This window comes from Sebastes fasciatus, chromosome 4 (genome assembly GCF_043250625.1).
Source record: "Sebastes fasciatus isolate fSebFas1 chromosome 4, fSebFas1.pri, whole genome shotgun sequence".
Classification (NCBI taxonomy): domain Eukaryota; kingdom Metazoa; phylum Chordata; class Actinopteri; order Perciformes; family Sebastidae; genus Sebastes; species Sebastes fasciatus.
In genome coordinates, this window is record NC_133798.1 from 33,348,435 (window position 1) to 33,372,923 (window position 24,489).

Sequence of the window (24,489 nt, forward strand, 5' to 3'; positions counted from 1 at the left end):
TATCTTTATATAATTAACCCTATTACTGTAATATTACAAGAAATATTTTACTTTTAACATATATTTATTGTTAGAATAGTCATACTCCGTAAATCTAAGACCATTTACATATAAATCACAAATGAAACATGTAATTTTACGTTGCAAAAGCCCAAATTTACATTAACTCTCAGAAGTTTTGCAAAAAAATCTGTATTTTTACAAGAAATATTTTTAGAATTTCATGAAATCCTTTTCTTCTAACATAAATTAATTGTTAAAATAGAGTCATAAACATCTAAAAAACTGAATAATTATCTTTAAAAATGATCAAGAAAAGCTTAAATAGAGATAATTACGATTTTGATTACAAAAAATACTGTAAATCTAAGACCATTTACATATAAATCACAAATGAAACATGTAATTTTTACATTTATTTTTCTGTCATTTTGAAATACAGACAAAAAATGTAAAATTTCTTGAAAAAAACTGTAAAAAAAAAACAGTGTACTTAACAGATAGCGTATGTGACCTGCAACCAAATCACTATTTTATGCTCATTCACTTGTCTGAAAACAGAAACAACTAAACTAAATTGTGATTTCAGCTGTATGAAAACACAATGAGAACCAACTGAGACGTCGGAGATGTGTTTGTCCCACTCTGATCCAGATGTTCGCTGTGATCAACAGTTTTGTTGTTTGTCAAACTGAGATAGGAAAAGGAAGAACAGATTTAGCAATTTTCCTCCTGTTTATGAGCTTTAATGTGGACAGAGATATTTACGATAAGGACCCTGAAAATGCCTGAAAACACTGTTCATGTGTCGTCGTTTTTTAAAATCTAGCTGTGGACGTACAGCTGTGTTGTGATGCATTGCCTCTTTAAGCCAAGGCAATCCAAATAGAGGAGAGTAAGAGAGAGAGAGAGAGAGTGAGAGGTTGAGGAGAGGGGAGGGGGGTTAGAGAGGAGAGAAGTGAGAGCCAATAAGAGGCAGTGGGTGCAGACACACTCTGTTTGTGACACCTTGTGCTGGAGAGTGAGGGGGTGGCAGAGATGGAGAGAGAGCGGGGCACCACTGGATAGAGGAGAGAGAGAGAGAGAGAGAGAGAGAGATCAAAGCAAAGCAAGAGACAGAGGAGGAGGAACGAGGATGAGAGATAGCAGCTCTGCAGCGAGAGCGAGAGCCCTGCCTGCCTGCCTTTGCGACGAGTGTTTACTCCACTTTTCCTGAGAGCCGGTTATCTTCCCTCTTCGTGAGTCATGGAAGTGATTTAGGTGAGTGGAGCGTCGCGGAGCGGCAGCAGAAAGCCACGGATCTGTTTGTGTGTCTGCGCCGTGGGCAGGTAAACTCGCTCATGCATCTCTCTCTGGGTGTCAATTTCACTGTTTTATCTGCTTTTTTCTTTCCCGTCCGTCTCCTGTGGGGATGAGCAAACAACTTCTGCAGAGTTTGGGTCTTGTTTAATTTTTCTCTATAGTCCCCCTTTAATTCACTTAATTCTCCATAGTTTGTGCTCATGCAGGCTGTACAGTGGGACTGTGCAAAGTGTGAAAGGCGTGCTGCAGCTTCTCTCTGACAGTCTGAGCAGCATTTAGTGTCTCCGTGCTGACAGCCGGGCTCAGTGGGGCTGATGGTTGGAAGAGGATGAGAAGGGAGATGAGTCAAATCTCTGCTGGAGGGACCAGGAGAGTAACAGCATCAGCTGATGATGATCCCGATCTGTACGAGAGCAGAGAAAGGACAGAAAAAAAAGATAATCCTGCACAAATAAGCCTTGGCTGCTTGTCAGATTTTACACTGCATTTCTTTTTTGTTTGGTTTCGTAACACAGCTAAGGTGAAACGTGTGCATCTGGGAAAAAAAACACATTTGCACAAGAGCTGGATCTTTTCCCTGGGCATCGCTTCACTTTCACGTCTGTGTTTTCTTTTTTTTTAGGGAGGTTTAGAAGGCAGGTGATCAGAGATTTGTGGCTCAGCCCTCCTGAGTGACAGCTGAGCTCTATCACAGCTTTCATCATGACTCAAGCTGGTAAACTGCAGCTCAGCTTGTGACACAAATCCCCATCCCCTCAGCGATGTGGGAATAACCTGCCTTCATCTCACGGCTGGATTAGACTGATTTACTGTTGCTCCCCATCAGCCCGGGTGTGTTTGTGTGAGGTTTGACCTATAATGGCACCTAATGGCATCATATGTTATTTCCAAGAGGACACTGTCAAACGTGACGCCGTCGCCAGCCACATCCAGTTTGTAATATGGCAGTTGTTATTAATGCTGGCTCTCTTCATGACCCCCCATCAAAACTACTACTGGCAGAGGTGCTGGGCAAGAATTAATGGACCCTTTAAAATTAGAAATTACATTTATTGTGGGGTGGATTTACCGTCGGCGAGCACCTCCATCACTCACTCGAAAAGGACAAGTCCAGAGGATATTTACTTTGTTGGCTGGCCCACAAAATAGTGCTCAACACACTTGATTGAATGTGCAAAAATATTGGGGTTCAATCAATATTCAGCCCCTTTCTCCACATCCCTGTTAGAAACCCTTGGCATTGATTTGTCTGCTTATCTTTACCTGCATCCCCTCTGCTGTGATTGGTATAGATTTGATACGAGGAATCAATGAAGGAAAACAGCTTTTACCTGGATTGACCTCAGAGAAAATTATCCCTGACATGTTTTTTAGATTCTGTTTACTGATGTTTTTTCTTGCTTTTTGTGAGCAGCCTTGGACTCAAAAAACCGTAATCACCTCCCTTTAAATTTCGAGACATCATATTAAAGTTTCAGTACCGCAGCTGGGTGAAATAGCTCACACTCAAGGATCAATAAACAGGCAGAAACAATGTGAGGGGGAAGCAATACAGCTTGTAAACACATTTAACAACTTGTGTAGCAGCAGGTAGGGCTTACAAATCACTGTCATTTTGTTAATGTCAAAGCTAAATTGGAGAAATAAAGATTTCAGAGCATGCAGGGACAAGTAAACTCATTTTGAGCATGCAGTCCTTAAATCTGATCTCACCATTTTCTCCATAGACAACGAAACTTAGACGATTGTGAGTAAGAGAAGCCACATTATTCGCTCAAATTTGCAGGCACAAATCCTCTTGTTGGTGCAAAATCTGCATTGTGAACATTGTTTTGTGTTTCTAGATGTGTCCCTGTGTGTATTCAAATCTTAACATCCTTGAAATTATGTTTATTACTACAAAGGGTGCACAGATTTGATATGCGGGATCGGTATTGGCACCAATACTGAGTGACCTTTACTAAATTGTGTCGGGTATTGGCCGTGATGTGACCAATCCACACTGAGTAAAGTTTCTTTGTCGATGTCATCTTACAGTTAAGTTTTTCTGCTCTCAGTTACAGAAATTCAGTCACAGTGGGCCACTAACTCGTTTTATAGCACAACAGATATCACCGCTCTCATGTTACCTAAAATAAAAATGATTCCAAGGACTTCCCCGCAGTGAGGTAAACAGATATAAAATGTGGTGCTTGGTGTCTTCAGATACCCCGATTTGAGGTATCATAATCAGTATAGGGAGAGAAAAATCTGGATGATTGAATTGAAAAAGTAATTTGCAACAGAAGATACGTTTTGAGTAGGGCTGTCAATCGATTAGAATATGTAATCATGATTAATTGCATTATTGTCCATAATTAATCGAGATTAATCACAAATTCATCACACATTTTGTATCTGTTTTCGAGATTTGCCAAGTATTTAATACTCTTATCAACATGGGAGTGGGCAAATATGCTGCTTTATGCAAATGTATGTATATAGTTATTACTGGAAACACAAAACAATGACAAATATTGTCCATAAACCCTCACAGGTACTACATTTAGCATAAAAAATATGCTCAAATCATAACATGGCAAACTGCAGCCCAACAGGCAACAACAGCTGTCAGTGTGTCAGTGTGCTGACTTGACTATGACTTGCCCCAAACTGCATGTGATGATCATAAAGTGGGCGTGTCTGTAAAGGGGAGACTCGTGGGTACCCATAGAACCCATTTTCATTCACATATCTTGAGGTCAGAGGTCAAGGGACCCCTTTGAAAATGGCAATGACAGTTTTTCCTCGCCAAAATTTACCTTATGTTTGGAGCGTTATTTGACCTCCTTGGCGACAAGCTAGTATGACATGGTTTTGTGCTGTATGACATTCTTTAGGTTTTCTAGTTTCATATGATGATTTCATATCTTTATTGTAGCTTTGGAATTGAGCCTGCTACAACCTAAAAATCGAAAGTTGCATCAATGAAATTAGTGACGTTAAAACTAATTTGTTAATTAGTGCGTTACCTTTGACTGCCCAAGTTTGGACACCTTTTTTAGGGATTTGACAGTCAAAATATGAAAGGAAATGAGGGGAGAGATGCGAAACGACATGGAAAAAGGGATGCTGCAGTTCATGGTCAACACCTTAACCACTAGAGAGAGTACGTAGCTCATGTTCACAAATATTGATTAAACTTTCCTAAGCCGTGGAAATACAAGGTATCCTCATACAACGGTTCGTATGATATCTTATGAAAAGTTATTCCTCATGTTTCGTGCGTTTTCCTACGAATGTCCAGCAACACGTGACGCAAGTGTCAATTTCCACTCTTTACTTGCATAGGTTCTTTTCAAAATAAACTTCCGTCTTCACAGGAAACTACTTGGTTATGTTTAGGAAAAGATGGTGAACCACCGAAAGTGGCGTAACTTAAGTACAGAAGTTACGTGACAAATAAATCAACGTTGAGTTCTGGTTTCACACGGGACACAAACAGTGGTCTCCTGGGCGAAAGTCTGGTGTTTTTTTGACCCAATCATCCCCGACCTCCTCCCTCTGCAGCGTTTGTTGCTCTTTACACTTCCTGGTTCATGATTACATGGATTACAAACAAATTGATTTTGTGGGATATACACGAATTACAATACATTACTTTTCGTAGGTATAGCTACGAACGGTGTATGAGAACAACCTGGGAAATAACTTATTGGAATTCTTAATTTAGGTGTTGTACCTCTTTAAGTTGCTCTTTAAATACTAAACAATGTGAAAACTGAACTTGAAGCACGAAGCAGGACGTGTTTACTTCAATATTTAACCACAATCGCAATCTTTTCCAAACCTAACTACCTTAACCAAAGTGTTCTTGTTGCTCAGGATCTGAACCTTGGTCTTTGATGACCCAGCATCCACCTTGACCAGCTCCCTACAGCTTCTGTTCTGTAAAATGTTGCACAAACACAGCCAGTAAACAAACCTCAGGCAGCAATTATGCTTCTTTAGCAAAAAACAAATTGGCTGTATATATTGTTATTTTCCAGGAGACTGAGTTGCACATTCAGTGCTGTTTAAATTTGTTAGTAAACCTCCAGACAAATCATGTTCTCAGAGATTCAGGTCTTAGTCATTTCAGTATCAACAAATGTACCTTCCAATCTTCCAAAAAGTGATGTTTCTCTTCACTAACAAAACAAAAAACAAGTATAAACCAACATTCAAAGGTCAATTCTGATTTTTAAAAAAATCAGCATAAACATAACTCAAAAATACCCGTCCATGTTGGAACAATGGAGAGTGTGTTTTCCTATTTTTTTGGCCTTCAGAAGTCTGTCTCCCTTTTCAGCTTTCCCCTCGACGAGATAAAGTGTGAGAAATTTGGAAGGTGGGTGGACAGCCTACTTTTAAACGAGCAAGCAAAGTCTACACGGCCATCTGCTCACTCCAGAATATTTTTTTTTAATCAAGGCTGCAGCCTCGCAAGAACCAGCCTCTCTCTCACTCCTGCAATTTAGCATCTTGTTCTAACAGCGAACAGCACACACAGTATAACATGTTAGTTACATCTAATTCGAGTTGAAACCCGAGCGTTGCTTCGGTGCGGTAAACAGATGCTGCATCTGACAAATTAGTTTGAGATTTTGCCACAAGTTGCTGGGGGGCCGTCGCCTCCTGAGCGACTCGTTATTTTCTTGTTTATTTTTAGAATTTCTCAAACTTGGTTACAAAAAGGAGAATCAGAAACACACCGAGAGGTCTTATTGAAATACTGCTATACTTGTCACACATATTAAAGCAAATTACTGGTAGGTAAAAATGAAATTTTGGGGGTATTTTAGGATACTTACTGTACTGTGCAGCTGTTTTTCTTATGTAGTTTAATAAAAGAGAGATTTCTAAAGCATAATCTGATAGTGGTATTTCAAATTTTGTCCTCAAAATGACGTATTGTTTGCATACTTTATAACATTTAGGGGTATTTATTGGCAAAAATGGAATATAATATTAGTAAGTATGTTTTCTTTAGTGTATAATCACCTGAAAATAAGAATTGTTATTCTTTTCCTTACCTTAGAATGAGCTGTTTATATCTATATAGGGAGCGAGTCCTCTTCATGGAGCCGCCATGTTTCTACAGTAGCTCAGAACGGACAAACCAAACACTGGCTCTAGATGGGGTCATTCACATTTTCACGTTGGCCACTGTAGTTCTCCTACACACTTGGCACACGGGAGAAGTTTCAGTTGGTTGTAATCTGCAACCTCACCGCTAGATGCCGCCAGATCCTACACACTGCACCTTTAAGGCCCACACACACCAACGAAAGAACTAGCGGCGACGAAAACCTTGCGTCGCCTTTGTCATGGCCAAGAAGTTGCACTCAAACGCACCGCAAAGACTACAGCTGACGGCCAGTCAGCACGTTTGTTCTGCACCTGCGTGAGATGAAATAACTCTCCATACCAGCAGGTCGTGGTAGTCTGTATTTGTCATTCAAAAAGTGAACCCGGAAGACCGAAGGCGGCTGATATACAAGTCATTGTTATGATATGTACATGAAACAAAGCAGCATTTGCTGACCATTTTCACACCACTCTCACTCACCACTTACTTCATTCCAGATGGCCATGTCGCTGTGAAAATATCCGTGTATTGGAATGATCAGATGAAAAATGAGAAGAGCCTTCTGTGTGTCCTCTTGACTTTGGCTTGCTTTCCTCACTTCCGTTTCTCCTCTCGTGCACTGATTCGTTTAAGCAGAACAACCAATTAGAGTAATTTCTCTCACTGACGGGCTCCGCCGCCGATTCAACATGCTGAATCGGCCAAACAAACTCAGACACGGGCAGACTAGAGCTAACGATGCGGGACACACCGCAAAAACTAGGCAGACGGACGCTCACCGACAGCCCCAAACTGTCTGACAGCCGACCATCGGCTTGGTGTGTCAGGGCCTTTAAATGGCAATGATTGACAGCTCCAAACTAAATTAAATCAAGATCCAAAGCTTTATTTATCAAATGCTAGTACAATATGTGCAGTGAAATGCAGGGTTGCATAGTCTTGTGGCTAAAAAGGCTAGTGTACAATAAAAAGATACTAATTAGTGTTAGAAAAATAAATAGATAAATAGATAATGACTCAAAGATGAAAACTTATAAATATACGTATTGGCCTGGTGTTTAGGTGGGCGGTGTAATTTTTCTGTATGTAAAAATGTAACAGGAGAGACTTCAGAGACCAGGTCCTAAGTACACTGGAGCACACGGCTTTAAGGCAATCAGCTTTATTAGAAGACCAACGTTTCAACTGCGTCTTCATCAGAGTCAAAGTGATCTGAGACTCTCATCCTCTTAAATAACCTCCCCTAATTGGGAACTGATTGAGCAGTAGGCTGGAAAAAGGTTGAGGGAACAATAGGCCACATGTTGGCAGGGTAAACAATCATATCACAGTGATAAAGATAAATACATCCAACATCCAAATATCAAAAATATCTTAAATATATCTTAAATACCACTCCTTAATGAGGAGCTCCAGTCTGCAGTGGGAGAGTGGGCTTTCATAGACAATGATAACATCTCCTAACAATAGTAGATAGCCTGTGCCAAGCATTATGGCTAAGTGACAAGTAAGGCTGGTTTAGGCTGTAAAAAACACGTCAAGCTTAGTTCTTCATTAAGTCCAAAAATGTAAAATGTATTTATGCAATAGCTGTAAAGAACACTATACTAAAACATGGTGTACACGCTTGAGTGCAGATATACAAATGTGCATGTTTGTTTTTAGATGATAGAAAGTAGCTTAGATTTGAAATGAGATGGACGATAATGAGGCTGTCTAAACACAGATGTAGTGTTTTTGGAAAAACAGCACAGCGCTCTGTTTGTGAGAGTCTGATGCTTGAGTCTGACTGAACATGGAGTCTGTGGTGGCCAGACAGTTCATTAGAGGATGTGTGGGTGAAAATGCATTACAGTCTTTTGAGTTATAAAACAAAATGCGTCACCGTACATTGTTTATCTCCCTCTCTCTTTTCAGGCCGACTCATTTTGTGATTAAGGATCAATGCCAGTCCGCCGAGCGAACAGAAGAAAACCCTGACAACAACTTCACCGCATCAGCAGGCAGGTAAGAGTTTAGGATTGTCAGAGTTTTTGTTTTCCAGTTTTTAAACATGTTGAGATTATGAAGTTCTTTGTCGCGTTGTTGTCCGATTAGTTGTGATCGCACATTTTCTAATTCTTGGCACAAATTCTTGTCACCAGAACAACAGTAGCGCCACTTATCAGTCTGTGTCATCCAAATGTGTCAGTTCTCATTTTCAGTTGTATGCAAAATCTATGAACACGCTTTGTGTTGAAATGATTTACTCATCAGAGCAGCAGACATTCACTTATTCAGGGTTCCTACGCAGTATGGAAAAGTATGGAATTTGATTTTAGTAATTTCCAGATCTGGATAAGTACGGAAAAAAGAGTATGGAAAGATATTTGTGTTTCCAGATTAGGCCTATTGCCCCTATTCTGTTTTATAAAATATAAAATTCAAATTTTCTAAGAATAAATTGATCGTACAAGCAGAATGTTTTTCATGGCGTTTGGAGCAGCCAGTTCAACCAAAAAGTTTACTACTATGTGCGACAGCGCGGGCCAGAGCAAGCTTGAAGTCGTCGAAAGCAAGGCAATAAGTAAGTAATAGCGTACAACTGAACGTACACTCCTACGCAGACTTGCCTGTACGTCACAGTCAGGACCGGCGCGTCCATATAGGCGAAAGGTTGCTAATAGAGGGGCGGCATAATTGTTTTTCCCCTAGAGCGGCATTGCCCCAAGTGCAAGATGTTTGACAAAGGAACGTCGTCAAACTTTCTGTGTAGAGCTGTGGACTGAACGGCCACAATAAGAAAAATGCAAGTTCTCTGAGGGCTGGCTTAACAATCCCAGATATAAAGCCTGGTTGGTTAACTATTCCAAATGTGAAAAGAGAGCTGGATGCAAACTTTAAAATCGTTTGACATCTCAACCATGGGGGAGGCGCCGAAGCACTGTAGTCTTGTCACAGCATCTTCTGCAACCCGAGTCACAGTCAGATATGGTCTGAAAAATCTATCGAGAAGTCTGGAAAAGTAGGTATTTTGAAATGGAAATGTGTAGGAACCCTGTTTAATCCTTCGACTGGTTGATAGAACCTCTGTTAGACTTTCTTTTGCTTTACGTGTGGTTCTGATCAAACTGAGGTAAAACTTTTTTAAATTAAAAAAAAAAAAGTTTGCTCATTTATCACTTCCCAAAAGGGAGGTTACAGAGAAGTCAGTGCAGCTTAAGCACAACCTCTCAGAGTTTCTTTGAAAATTAGACAAATCACTTATGTTGAGCTCATAACATGAATTATTCAGAAGAACTTGCTTTTTTTCCTAAATTGCAGCAACTTTAACAATTAAAAAGTTTCCCATGGTTTGGTACTCTGCCCTGCTGTGGAGCGATCCCTACGTACGTGTGCATTAAAGATTCATCTCAACAGCTGCTCCTGGATCAGGACAGCATGTGTTCACGTTCCAAACTGTGGTTCTGAGCAGGTAAAAAAATCACAGGTACTTCTTTTGATAAACATCCCCGGCTCAGTAAACTTGAATTGATCCGGGGAATTGAGTGGGGAAAATACGTTGTTGTCACTGACGATGACGTGATTTGAGAGTAAAAATTGTGTTGGCAGGCACTCGCTCTGCTGATGTGTATGGAGGATGGAACCTGCCAAAATAAAAAATAAATGAATAAATAGATAAATGACTTGATAAATAAATAAATATGTCATTAAATGTAGCACACATTGAGTAACAGCCCCCTCATTTGCATAATGGGGCAGGAATGCATAAATAAATGTAATTTTTTTTATAAAGAACAGGACACAGAATTAAATAAGTTTGGGGAAATAAATAAGGGGTGAAATGCAAAGGGAAAATCATGCGTAAATAAATACATTTATACATTTAAAAATAATTATAAAATAAATAAAAAATAAGCGCAAAAATAAATGAAAAAATAAATACATTTTTAAATGAATAAATACTAAATACATACATAAATAAAAGAGAAAATTAAACAGAAAAATAAATGAAAAAGGGAATTAATACAAAGATAAGTTAATTGATTAAGCAAATTAAATACAGAATATCAATTTATGTCACATTTTATCAATTAATTAATAGCTACATTTATTTTTAATATTATTTATTTATTTATCAAGTCATTTATTTATCTATTCATTTATTTTTTATTATAACAGGTGTCATCCTCCATAGATGTGCCCTTTAGCAAAACTCTGAATCTCTACAAGAAGAGTAGGCTTGTGCCAATTTGTGATCGGATCTTATATCGACAATTGGAGAGATGATTGGCGTTTGCATCCCCTGCTTTATGGTCTATTTGAGTCTGAATGGGACCATAATTTACTAAATGAACATCATGCTGTATTGAAGAGGACTTGAAACTAGCGATTGAGACCATAAACTCATGTTTACAATGTTTACTGAGGTAATAAATCAAGTGAGAAGTAGGCTAATTTTCTCATAGACTTCTATACAATCAGACTTCTTTTTGCAACCAGAGAAGTCACCCCCTGCTGGCTGTTAGAAAGAATGTAAGTTTAAAGTACTTCAGCATTGGCTTCACTTTTCAGACACGGAGGTCGCTGCCAGGCTATGACGTGTCCATTCTTAAATCTGGCCAAAAAATCTTTTTATTGTTTCTTGATCGCTATCAACGATTTTACTACTACTATGACTTTGCTGAAATGTCTGGATTCTAGGTCGTTCTAGTTTTTGTCCGACGCTGTAAATCCAAACTCTGATTTATGAGATTAACTGTATTTTAGACATATTGAACGAAGATGTGCCGCAACTACTTCTACTTAACCTAACGATTTATGAACTGTTCAGTCTGTAAAACTGTCGGAAAAGAGTGAAAAATTGTCACAAGTTCTCAGAGCCAAGATCGAGGCCTCAAATGACTTCAACAATTAACCAATTATCAAAATTGTTCTTGATTTATGTTCTGCGATTGAGTAATGGATTAATGGACCAATCACTTCTAAACTCAATTTATTAAATGTATTTCAGCATTAAACTCTAATGTGTCTTCTTCCTGTTAGTTGTGAATTTGTTTAGAAGTCCACGATTTCAAACTCTGCCCGGAGTTTGAGTTAACTTTTATCTTGAAGTGCAGGATGAGAGTCAAAGGAAAACATCTCCAACAATACGTCTGTTGTCTCTGGTAGATTAGCTTTTTATTTCCTCTTGCGTTTCAAAGGCGTTTGATCTGCCTCCCTCTAACTTTTGACAACTTAGAAGAGGAAAGCCTAAAGCAGTCCCACAAGGCTTAATTATCCCTCAGACTGATAACAACCTGGTAAGAGGGAGGCCTGGAAGAGAAAGGGAACTAAGAGGAGATAGAGATGCTAGGATTAATGGAGATTGTCTGATATTACCTGGCCTCTGATCAAAAGACTGTGTTGGCAGGCGGAGCACATAATCCTCTCCATTTCTCGTGTCCATGCCAAAAAACTGCTGGTGCTGTGTAGCTCAATGGGAAAGAGCAAGACATCACTGACCGGCTTGTTCCCAATGGGAACACTCATTATCCTGTAAAATACAAATCTGAATGCATGAATCGCATTAACGCTTTCATTAAATAGTATCGGTCATGGTGATAAACTTACAGGTCTGCAGCAGGGTGAATTTTTGCAGCTGTGTTATTTTTTTTTTCAGAGCTTTTTGTTGCGTTTTAATAACCAAGTCCATTCTTACATTTTGCTCAATTTTAGTCATATTCTCTGTGGATGTTTAAGTCCATAGAGGCACATTTTCTCCTTTCATCATCATCTTTTTTTCTCTTCTGAAGTGCATCTCGGCTGCAATAAGCCTCCTCAAAGTTCACAGAATTGTTATTAGGATTTTTGCTCAAGGACATTTTAACAATTTGTGTCAAAGGGAAAAATATGAGCGATGGTTTAAAGAGAGAAGTGCTCAAAAGACAAAGCTGGGACAGAGATTTAGATCATTTGTAGGAGTATTAACTTTTGTATGATGTAATTGTTTTTTGTCTTTCATTTTTTTTTTTTAATTGTAGTAAAACATCACATGGTTTCTTCTCATATAAATTACAGAGCAAATAAGTAGTCTTCTATTTTTCATCCATTTTTCCCTCCCACCCCCGACAATAAAGGAAATAACCAATATAACACTAATAGTTACAAGACTTAAGGCAGCAATGACACCAAAATTAGAAACACACTACACACATGAAATAATAAAACACATACAATATTCACAAATAGACAAAAAACTAAAAAACATAAATAAATAAAATAAAAAATAAAAAATTAAGTAGTAAAAAAAAATAAAAAAATAGAGATTAAAAAAAATAACAACACCAATCCAACAAAACAAATAATGAGGCTCAGTCGTCACAGCCAGGCAAGGAGGTCAGAGATTCAATATGGTTTATAAGAGGTTTCAAAAGAATTGAGGGAACCCTTAAAGGAAAATCTAGGTTTCTCCAAACCATTGGACAGTAACATATCTTTCACCTAATTATTGTGAGTCGGAGGTAGAACATGTTTCTAATTAAACAGAATAAGTCGCCTTGCCAGTTTATGTTTTTGACCCTGAAGAAGGTTTTCAGTACACCTCCGTCCAAGTGAGGAGTAAAAACTGCATGCATAGTAACGCACACACTCTCGGGCTTGGCGTCGGTGACAGCATCCAACAAAAACTGCCCACGCTGGCTTTCATTACAGCAGAATGATTCTGTTTCTGTTGGCATCGGAGCACAATTTGAGCAAGGGCACCACCAGTCGGTGTTTGCTCTCGGCAGCCCATCGGCGGTCATATCCTCCCCGCTGCAGCTCCGGTCTCTCTCCGCTGAATTTCTTTGGCTGTATGCTCTGGCTCGAACAAATACGTCTGATTATCCGAGTCAGAAAAAAGAATATAAAATGTATCCTTGTCCATAACATCCCCTGCACATTTTGGGATGCCATTTTCGCTGCTGGAAACGTAGTTAGTGTGCAATGCAAGCGAAGAGAACAAGGAAGTTCCGTTTTTTTTTTTGTTTTTTTTTAAGGTGCAGTGTGTAGGATTTGGCGACATCTAGCGGTGAAGTTGCAGATTGCAACCAGCTGAAACTTTGCAGGCATGTAGGAGAACTATGGTGGCCATTGCAAAAATGCAAATGTCCTTACAAGTACAACAGATTTTGCAGAAGGAGACTTCAGCTTTCTCGGTCAATATAGCACGCACTAAGTAATTACTTCAATCGACTACATTTACCATCAACACTGATTGGACATCCGCATAAAAAGTGGTAAATTTCTCTTTAAATGTCGCCCAGAAAATATTAACAGAAAAGTGTGGTGCAGTGGTTTTGAAGGTGTTTGAATCTGCAAAGAGGAACAGACACACGATGGTCATTGTTTCCCTTTCTCAGTTTTTATTTAGAGGACACCTAAACCTTGTTAAAGCGTGAAACTAAAATCACTCTGCTGCAGCTTCTCACTCTGATAAAAACAGTCGAACGGGGCCAATCATAAGAAAACGCCTTCAAAGCCCACAATAAATCCAGCTCTCAAAAATGGGAACCTCACAGTGCAATCAGACGCGTCTTTATGTCCTCTATCGGGAAAAAAGATCACAAACTATGCTCGCTATCATCTCTTATTGAGTGTGTTTTTTTTTGCAGAATTGACTGGCGCTGGCACAGATGTAGCCAAGAATAGTAAAGTCAATACAATCTGATGGAAACTGTGTTTTGCAGCCCTCTTTTTATGGGTAGGAGCTATACAGTTTTGGGTGTGCGTCCATCTTTCTGTAAAACAACATTTATCCTGTTTTTTTTAAGGGCCTAAAGCACATTTGGCTGTTTAAACCCAGTGAGGAGCTACAGCAGAGTGTCTGTGAAGTTGTTTTGTGCAGATTTATAAATCCGGGGAAACATCATTTCTACAAAACAGCAACTTTATCCTTTAACAGAGATGTCATAATGCTAAGCTGCTTAACAGACAGAAAAAGCTATTTGGGTTTGCACTTGACAGCACTAATCTTGTCCCAAAAATAAATCTACTTATAATTTCGGGTTATTGTGAAAAAAAAAAGTTAATCTTCAGTTATTAGTGTCATAATTGATATTCTTGAATGTTTGAATAAATGTTGAATGGGTTCATTTCCATGGTGCGATCCTCCTCCACGCTGAAGGTTAAACTTGTAGAGACGTTATGAAACGATGATATATGATAACATCAGATGTGAGAAGAGGTGAGTGTCCGTGTCTAATGATTCAAATCTCCGCTCTCACCTCTGTTGGCAAAAGTAATTATGACAAAGTCATGCGGGGCTGGAAGAGGACGAGTGGATGCGTAGTACCAACGTAAGAGAAACGCACCATCCAACAGACTAAGGAGGAGATTATAATCAAACGTTCAGACCCTCTAACTTAAATGACTGCTGTGTTGAAGAGATTTTCTTTATTATTCTTCTGATTAATGATGTTTAAAGTCAGAGTGAAATGGTGTTTTAGAGCATCTTGCTTCGAGACGGTTGTAACAGGATGTCGGGGCTTTTATAGCATAAACTAATGGGATATTGGTTAGATAGGGAAAAGCAGTTTTATTTTAATGGAGGAGCAGAGGGGATTGTTCTATAATTTGCAATGTTTTTATTGATTATTGGTTTTGTTTGAATCAAGACAACAAATAGGCTAATATACGCATAAAAACACATTTGTCATTATCGTCATTATCATATTTTCTAAATGGTGTGTCGTAGTTGGAAAGATAAAAGTCTCAGTAGTACTTTAACACAACATACTAATACCACAATAACACCGTTTGTCAGTGGTAGAAGAAATATTCAGTGTTTTATTTAACCTTTTTACCATCCACTATTCACCTGCGGACGCTTGCACTTTGTAAAACTTTCATGGATTGCTAGTTCTATAAAACATTACATGAATATGTGATATATTTATTGATAAGTTGGACTTTCATCTTTTTGGTAATTTTCCAAAATAACATTTTGTTATAAAAAATAATTCAGATTATACACAGCAGAGTTAACAATTAAAAACAGTTGCTTTGTTTTAATTTAGGCGGCTGACAGAGGTTAAGTTGCAATATCACATTGTAAAACCACTGCACAAGTACACAAGTACTCATTATGCAGGCAGAATAGCCCCTGTCAGTGTATATTATAATAATGGATTACTATTATGAATGTTGCATTACTGTGTCAGCAGCATGTTAATGTTGAAGCTCGTCAATATGAAGCTAATGTAACGACTCAATCTACTTATGGGTGATTCTATCAATTACGATGCATTGTATTTTATAAGATGATCTGTATGTCAAATCTTAATCTGTAATATAATTAGTGACTATAGCTGTCAAATAAAGTAGTAGCTTGGGTAAAAAAACATGTAGAAGTATAAAGGTGTAGAAAATGAAAGTATCACAGTAACGTACAGTTAATCACATTATTTCAATAAAGTACATGTGTTGCACTACTGCTACTGCTAAGAATTATCATAAATGATAATGATGATAATGATCAATTGAATTTATTTATATACCGTCAAATCATAATAGAAGTTATCTCAAGACACTTTTCATATAGAGCAGGTCTAGACCATACTCTACAACAATGGTTTCCAACCTGGGGTCCAGGTCGCCAAAGATCACAGGGGGTGCGCCAGGATTTGTCAGCTCTGAGGATGTCAGTTTTGCTCATGTATAACTAAAATCATGATAACACTTAATGGATAATGTATACAAAAGTCTGTATATAAAACTATTTAAAAAGATACATTTTTTGCTACTTAAAATCTAATAAAATATTCTACTTCAATCTATGTTTGTTGGCGTTTAGCCTTTCAAAAACAACATTTTCACTGCGGTCAAAAACGTATTTGCTCTCTTGCTTTATGCACACAAAAGGAGACATGCACCTGTATTAACAGGGCAGTCTAGCAGCAACAAAACAATAAATTACAATTTATTTGACCACAATAACAAAAAAATCTATTTTGGCTCTAACACTATTAGAATAAATGAATTAAGTTGTTACAAAAAAAAGATCATATTATATCTCTGCATTCACTTGGCAAATCAATAAATTCATAAAAAAGACTAACTCATTTAATACAATGAATCACTTTGTTCAAATTGAGGATTTTTTTTCGAGGATATGTAATTTTTTTTAGGGTGATGACGTCGAGGGGGGGGGGGGCTCAGCTTTTCTTAAACACAATCAGTGGGGGCTTCAAGGAAAATAGGTTGGGAACCACTGCTCTATAATACTATACTATACTACAATACTACTAATACTAATACTAATACTCATAATCATCATCATGGTAGTCTTAATCTAATTCAAGAAGTTGTGCATAGCTGCCAGAAGAGAAAACAATGTAACAGTCAAGCTGCACCAACATTCATCTAAATAAATACTAAGCAGTAATATTACAGTTCGTAATGAGCAGTAACCAAATCAGCCACTTAACAGTTCAGTAATCACTAAGCGTGTCATCAATTTGGAGCCAGAAGGACAATCAGAGGGGAGCTTATCAATCCTCCATTTATATCAGCAACCCGGTGAACTGTGAAGAGCACAGAAATTAAATTCCCAACACATGCTCCGTGCTGCGCTTCCGACGGGGATTCAGATCAGGGATTATTTCACTAATTAGCGGGGATATGCTCCTCTTCTTTGACACAAACTGAAGCCCGTCAGTGATTGGATCAGATAAGCGTTTGACATTCAATGCTCGCTTTTACCTTGTTTTTGCAAATCCCAGAGAGGATTTCATCACAGCCTCCTGCCCGCCTGCTAGTGAGCACCCAACTTCACTTTTCTTCTTTTTTGTTTCTACCCCGCAGTTGTACCGAGCTGCAGCAGTGTTGGTCCTACCGTGGTTATAGTGTCATCATCCTTTTGTTTTCCACTGGAATACTGAGCAGTACCACATGGGTGGGATGTCCATGCTTGCTCTTCATTTGAAATATAGCCAAAGAGTATAGAAGCAAAGAGACGAAACTCTGTTGTTTTTTTGACAACAGCTGCTGCCGCCATTTTGGACTGAAAATGTTCACTATATTTATAATACTTTATGGTTCAAAACAGGCCATTTCGGTAGAATATGACATAAAATAGAAATAATTTTGTTTTACTTTTGTACGACATTTTTTAGGTGGATGTTTTACTGGTGTCCGGTAGTCGCTTTCACTCCAAAATGGCAGAAGCATAGCTTTGCTGCTGGGCGCTGATGTTGCAATGGAACGAACAATTGACTTCCACTTAGCAATATACGTTCTTTGATGTAGCTGTAGTGCAGTGGCTGCTGGTGGTGGTGTGAGAAGCTTCCAACAGTCTACAAAGTGACAGTTGCTGCTCGTCCACGCAAAATACATACAGCTGAAAGCTTGATGACATAGTGGCTCCTCATAGGGCTACTTGGTGAGCTGCTGTAGCTGGCGAGCTAGCTGATAACTTGGTAGCCAGCCCAGTCGGGCTTCTCTCTACTATTTTGTTCACTTCTTTCTGGCATTTTGTTCACTATTGCACAACATCTTGTTCAATAAAAAGTTATTCAAGAGAAGGAATGAGTGCACGGGCAGAGTGCGATCAGGAAGGCAAGTAGGTAGACACACAGGTAGCCCATCCCATTCATTCGTCCGAATGAAATGACTGGACAGGCTACTAAAATGTCAACAGCTTTCATTGACTAAAACTAGACTAAAATAGTTATGGTTTTCTTTGAGAGAAGACCAAAATGCCCAGACTTTTAGCCAAGTAAAACTTGACTAAAAAAAAAGGATGAGGTTGACTAAATATGATAAAAACTATAAAACTATAAAAACAAGGACATTTGACACAAGACAAAGACTATAACAAAATAAAAACATAGCCGACAAAATTTCCACTACAGTAGATTATGGAAATATGTTTTGGGTTAAAATGACTACTTTGTTAAGATTAGGTGAGTTACGGTAATAAATACGTGGTTAAAGGTGGCAGCATGTCTATTGCCTCCACACAGCTCTCAACATGGCGACAGCTGATCTGGCGGTTTGTAGCTAACAGTGAAAACAAAGGCAACACTTCTGACAGAGCTAACAATGTTAACCTGAGAGGGAGGGTGGGTGCTATGCTTCGTCGGTCGGGACGGTGTTATCAGCTGTAACCACCATATGAGAGCAGTGCAGCGCGGCGGCCGTGAGCTAGCCAGTGAGGCACGCTCACATGTACGAGCAAGCACTAAAAGCATGCGCGGCCGGCACGGCTATATCAACAAAGCATGGAGAAACTCTGATTACAACACACACAAAGGGAAAGTGACTTAATTCTCTGCTCAGGTAGACATTACTCCTCTATATCATTACATACACAATAGTTGTTTGCTGCTATATTAATGCTCTGGATATCGTAGAGAACAGTGGTTTTCAAAGTGTGAATGAATAATTTATTTTTACTATAACTCCATCCATTAGTAACACAATAACAGAATGTATGACTATTTTTCTCATGGGTTTCATACACTTTCTGTAATAAAACATCTAAAAGCAAAAATCTTATCAGATGAGGGACAAGCGGTCTAATTTGTGTAAGTTTAGGGGTCCTTGAAGTGGAAAAGTTTGGGAACCACTGGTACAGAACATCTTTAAGGTTAGGGAACAATGTTGACTTTCGTTTGGAAAGGGGAAACTAACAGCGGTCTCCCTTCGTTCCTGTCTTAAATTACTACGGCCAATATCACGGCCTTTAACATAAACATATGTTGTTTTGTGAGTTTGCTGGAGCGGCGAGTTACATGGATATACTGAACACTATTTCCCCTTAACCTGTACACTGTTAAACACATGTCCATCCCTTGTGTGTAAGACTGTCCATCAGTCGCAATATCTAGGTTGTTTTGTAGAAAACAAAATCTTTAAAAATAGATTTTTGGAAGTTGTGGATAAGAATCTTGATTCTTACGTGAATCGATTTTTTTCCCTCACCCTACAGGTATCATGGAAGTGCTTCAGGGCCACAATATTTGACGCTAAAGGTGTATGAAGAGCGCCTGAATATACCTTTAGTTTTGCTGTCTTTGAAGCCGTTTCATTTGGCCTTCAGGTTGCATAGAAAGAAAACCTGTTTTCAAGAGCTGTGTCCTTCTGAGGATTCACTCTCTGAATTTGTTCTATAGCTGTCAGTAAACTGCACACAATATCGCTCTTGTTTAGCTTCTCGCTCGTTTGTGTTTTTACCAAAGAGGTAGGAATAAGGTCAAAGGTGAAGCCTTTCTGCAAATTGAGTGCTCACTTTTTCACTCTGCAGTTTCAAGCTGTTTTAGGAGACAGTATCCTCTCAGTGACTTTACCTGACATCACGATTTAATTTGGGAAAACTATTGTATCTGTGAGTAGGTGGGACAATCTGCATTATTTTAGCTCTACTTTGTGATTCACACTAAATAGACGGCAGCATTTTTTTCAGTTTCGATGTCGTGATGACATTCCTCCCTGCAGCTTTTAGAAGTGGACTAAATGTGCTGAGATTTCCTACGACTCCATTGCATAACTGAACTCCTCAAAACTGTACAAAAAAAGGTAAAACACGACAGTTTCAAATAGACATTGCAGCAGCAGCAGACAGTTTTCCTCTGCCAGCTTTAGCAGGAATGCATAATATAAAGTAGATTATATATTAAATTGACAGGGAATGTGTTTGGTAATTTTGCGAGCTTTGTTCAACATCTGTTAGAGTTATCGTGCAGTCTGCTATGTTGAAAGTGTCCCGGCAGACAGCGACGTACAGTACACAGCTCCTCACGTCTTAATAAGCCGAGTCTGTCTCCTCTGAAGGTGGCAGACGTCCCAGACGTCCCCACCTTTGGAGGACCCAGTTTCACAGTTTCCCGACAGAAACCTTTTGATCATCTGAGCATCTGAGTGTTATTTTCTACCAGCACTCAGCACTCTCTGGTTCACCTCGTTCTTGGAACAACTTGAATGTGGAAGAAATGAACCTCCCGACAGACTTTAAAGAGATAACGATGGGAATTGTACTTTAAAACTCTTCTTCGTCTATCTGTTGGTGGGGATCCAGTTGTCTTTAAGCCAAGGTCCCCGGAGAGAGGAACAAAGAAAATGTTTACATGTGAATATCTAAACAAAATGTTAACAAAAGAACAGATGATAGATGGGAAATATATGATTATGAATATACTTTATATGCTAAACACCAAACAAAACAACACATATTTCTGAATTGTGTTTGTGAATTGTGTTTGAAAAGTAATTCAAGCGGACATTACTGCATAATATATTGTGATAATATCCCATTACACTTCAACTGGTATTTATTTCTTCAGTATTGACTCGTAATGCAATCCTAGCTCATAGGAATAAAAACACAAATTGGTGGAGCATCGGGCTGCTGCCAGTGTTGGTGTTCTCACTCTATTTGGTTCTGTTTGGGTTGGCACCATTCTGAGTCCAGTTTGATTATCCTCGGGTCTATGATGGACTGATTCTGACTTCTCCTAATGTCCCTTTCAAATCAAGACTCTCCTTTTGAAATTAAATTGTGCATAGTGGTTTCAGATTGGTTTTCCTCTATAAATGTTTTGACCTGTGAAGACTCTCTAATCACAGGTAGCATAGACCTTCCCAGACCAACGGTGGGAAGAAGCATTTACATTCTTAGGGGGAAAAAAGGTTTGTTTAAAGCAGCAGTGGGTAGAATTGGACGGTCACTATATGTGACCTGCTCCATCATTATGAGTCACATTGACCCGAAACACATTTTGAGTTATCTATCTGACTGTAAAGAGGAAAGTCTTAGCTTTATGGCAATACCAAGATTATCTTTCTACGCCAAATATTCAATGAGATATGCTCTTTCAAAGTTCGACTGTCATGAAACATTACTTTTGAGAAAAAGGGCATTAAAGATAAGAATTCATTTTCAGCCATTTTTTGCATTGATTAAAACACGTTTATTGAGACTCAAGTCTAAATGAACACAATATGTTTTGGTCAAAAGTGACACCCAACATTTCATAATGTAGCCTACACATACCTACATGCATACATGTGCACATAGTCACGAGCACGTGATGTGCACGTGGCCACGTGCACGCGTATGACCACAAGCAGTACAGTAGATAGGGCTAGAAGTCCATGTAGAAAAGAATCCAAAATGTATGGAATAAAATTTATAAAATATTAAAAAATATACTGTACATATGATATAATATATATGTTTATTTCAATACAATAATAATTATATGAAGAATACATAATTAAAAATATTAAATATGGAGCCATGTGCACACAGGTACATGCACAAACTTACAAGTCCATATCCAAACAATAAAAAACCATACTAGAAAATGGATAGCATATGAACAAATATTATGTACATATTATGTATGTACAATATTATATAAAATAATACATAATAGAAATATAGATATAATAGAAAGACTATGAAATGTGTTGCCTGTACTCATTCTGCTGGCTTCTCCTGGAGCTCACTGTATCCTTTGACAGGGTCATATGGGAGCTGATCTTCTCAAGGAGATCCAGATGTTTCTCATCTACAAAATGACATAAAGTGAAAAGCATAAAGTGAAAAATCAAGTCATCTCAAAGATTTTAGGCTGGCTAAATCATGTTGAATCATTGTTAAATGAGGCCTGATCATTATCATATCAATACAGCCCTATATTCAGAAACATAGCCTATTCACCATGTGATATCAGATTAATATACAACATATCATTTTACTATATGTTAAGCTATTTCTTTTGCTATTTAAAATGATATCCTCACCTTTTGTGTCTCTCACAGCAACCCTGTCTGTCCCTGTCCCTGTCTCCTAGAAATGACATTTGTATATTGTTTTCATAAAACCTGGTGTGGTGATGAGGTAACAGCTGCCTGGATTATGTTCAGATACAACGCTTCTTTCAATGAATTAAACACTTCACAACATTTCCCTTTTAATAATAATAGTTTCTAGGAGACAGGCACCTGAGAGACACACATGAGACACACAGGCACCTGAGAGAAACACCTGAGACAGACAGACACCTGAGAGACACACATGAGACACACAGGCACCTGAGAGACACACATGAGACAGACAGACACCTCAGAGACACACATGAGACACACAGACACCTGAGAGACACACATGAGACAGACAGACACCTCAGAGACACACATGAGACAGACAGACAGACAGACACCTGAGAGACACACATGAGACACACAGGCACCTGAGAGACACACCTGAGACACACAGACACCTCAGAGACACACATGAGACACACAGACACCTGAGAGACACACATGAGACAGACAGACACCTCAGAGACACACATGAGAGAGACAGACACCTCAGAGACACTCATGAGACACACAGACACCTGAGAGACACACATGAGACACACAGACACCTGAGAGACACACATGAGACAGACAGACAGACAGACACCTGAGAGACACACATGAGACACACAGGCACCTGAGAGACACACCTGAGACAGACAGACACCTCAGAGACACACATGAGACACACAGACACCTCAGAGACACACATGAGACACACAGACACCTGAGAGACACACATGAGACAGACAGACACCTCAGAGACACACATGAGACACACAGACACCTCAGAGACACACATGAGACACACATGAGACACACAGACACCTGAGAGACACACATGAGACAGACAGACACCTGAGAGACACACATGAGAGAGACAGACACCTTAGAGACACACATGAGACAGACAGACACCTCAGAGACACACATGAGACACACAGGCACCTGAGAGAAACACCTGAGACAGACAGACACCTGAGAGACACACATGAGACACACAGACACCTGAGAGACACACATGAGACAGACAGACACCTCAGAGACACACATGAGACACACAGACACCTGAGAGACACACATGAGACAGACAGACACCTCAGAGACACTCATGAGACACACATGAGACACACAGACACCTGAGAGACACACATGAGACAGACAGACACCTCAGAGACACACATGAGACACACAGACACCTGAGAGACACACATGAGACAGACAGACAGACAGACAGACACCTGAGAGACACACATGAGACACACAGGCACCTGAGAGACACACCTGAGACAGACAGACACCTCAGAGACACACCTGAGACAGACAGACACCTCAGAGACACACATGAGACAGACAGACACCTTAGAGACTACACACAGTGACACACACATTAGTAGCTGCTATTAATGCTTCTTAGCCTGCTCTATAGTGATTTAAAAGTCTTTAAAACAAACAGATAAAATAAGGATAGTGTAGTTTAACTATAAGAACTTACCATCAGTCATTTCTTTCATCTGGTCGCGTCTTCTCTCATCTCCTCCGGAGTAGAGAGCGGCGCTGTTTTACAGTTTGCAGCTACACTGGTACTCCCGGCCGGGCGATCTCAGTCTCTATAACACTGTCCTGATTTAATAACTATAATCAGAGACACTGTGTGCTATCATCGGCTCAGCCATGAGTGGAATATCTTCCTCCTCGCCTTCCTCCAACTCTCTTTCTCCGTCCTGATCAGCGGATTGAGAGCTAGCCTAGCCTCTAGCGTTAGCCGGGTGTCCGACCCGACTCGGCGCACCCGCTGTCCTCATCACCCGGTGCGGGGAAATAATCTGAATTTAAGTCGGTCCAGTTGTCGTCAGATGTAGCACCTCTAACAGGAATTTAATTTAAAAATCGAGCAATGTTTTCCTCACGTGAATTCATCTTGTCAAGCCCGTTATCTCCTCTGTCAACCAGCTCTATTGAGCCGAGTCAATACAGCGGACTTCCGGTAAAAACTTTACGACAACGTTATGTTTAAGAGCTTCAAAACTAGACTTATCATTTGAATTTTACATCGATTCTTACTTTGTATTAAAGCTGAGACTTTATTTATTCAGAAACGCATAAAAAAACAAAACAACCCAAAACACACTTTTTCATAAAAAAACGTGTTTTTACAAGAATGCGCTGCCGCGACTTACGACTCATTTTGATAGAGCGGGTCACATATATCCTGACAGTAGTGCATGAGATGGGTAATCTGAAAAAAATCATGTTCCTCTGTGTCCTCC

At 39.2% G+C, this 24,489-nt stretch overlaps 1 protein-coding gene and 1 long non-coding RNA gene across 4 annotated transcripts in view; one reads left to right on the forward strand and one right to left on the reverse strand.

The window, feature by feature from the left end:
- The first annotated feature begins 946 nt into the window (after window positions 1-946).
- LOC141766689 (alpha-1,3-mannosyl-glycoprotein 4-beta-N-acetylglucosaminyltransferase C-like) overlaps window positions 947-24,489 on the forward strand; it is a 48,567-nt gene continuing 25,024 nt past the window's right edge. The window contains exons 1-2 of one of the 2 annotated variants that reach the window (XM_074633738.1): window positions 947-1,328; window positions 8,330-8,419. The gene's annotated coding sequence lies outside the window, so the exon portion shown is untranslated. The remainder of the gene's footprint in view (window positions 1,329-8,329; window positions 8,420-24,489) is intronic. The other variant, XM_074633739.1, reaches the window with a different exon arrangement.
- Window positions 21,717-23,977, reverse strand: LOC141767118 (uncharacterized). 2 transcript variants are annotated; one of them, XR_012593779.1, is made up of 3 exons: window positions 23,715-23,977; window positions 22,160-22,205; window positions 21,717-21,924 (listed from the first exon to the last, which is right to left on the reverse strand). It is a non-coding gene; the product is annotated as an uncharacterized LOC141767118 (long non-coding RNA). The 2 variants fall into 2 exon arrangements; XR_012593778.1 differs by lacking the exon at window positions 23,715-23,977 and adding an exon at window positions 23,149-23,571 and having other exon boundaries at window positions 22,160-22,826.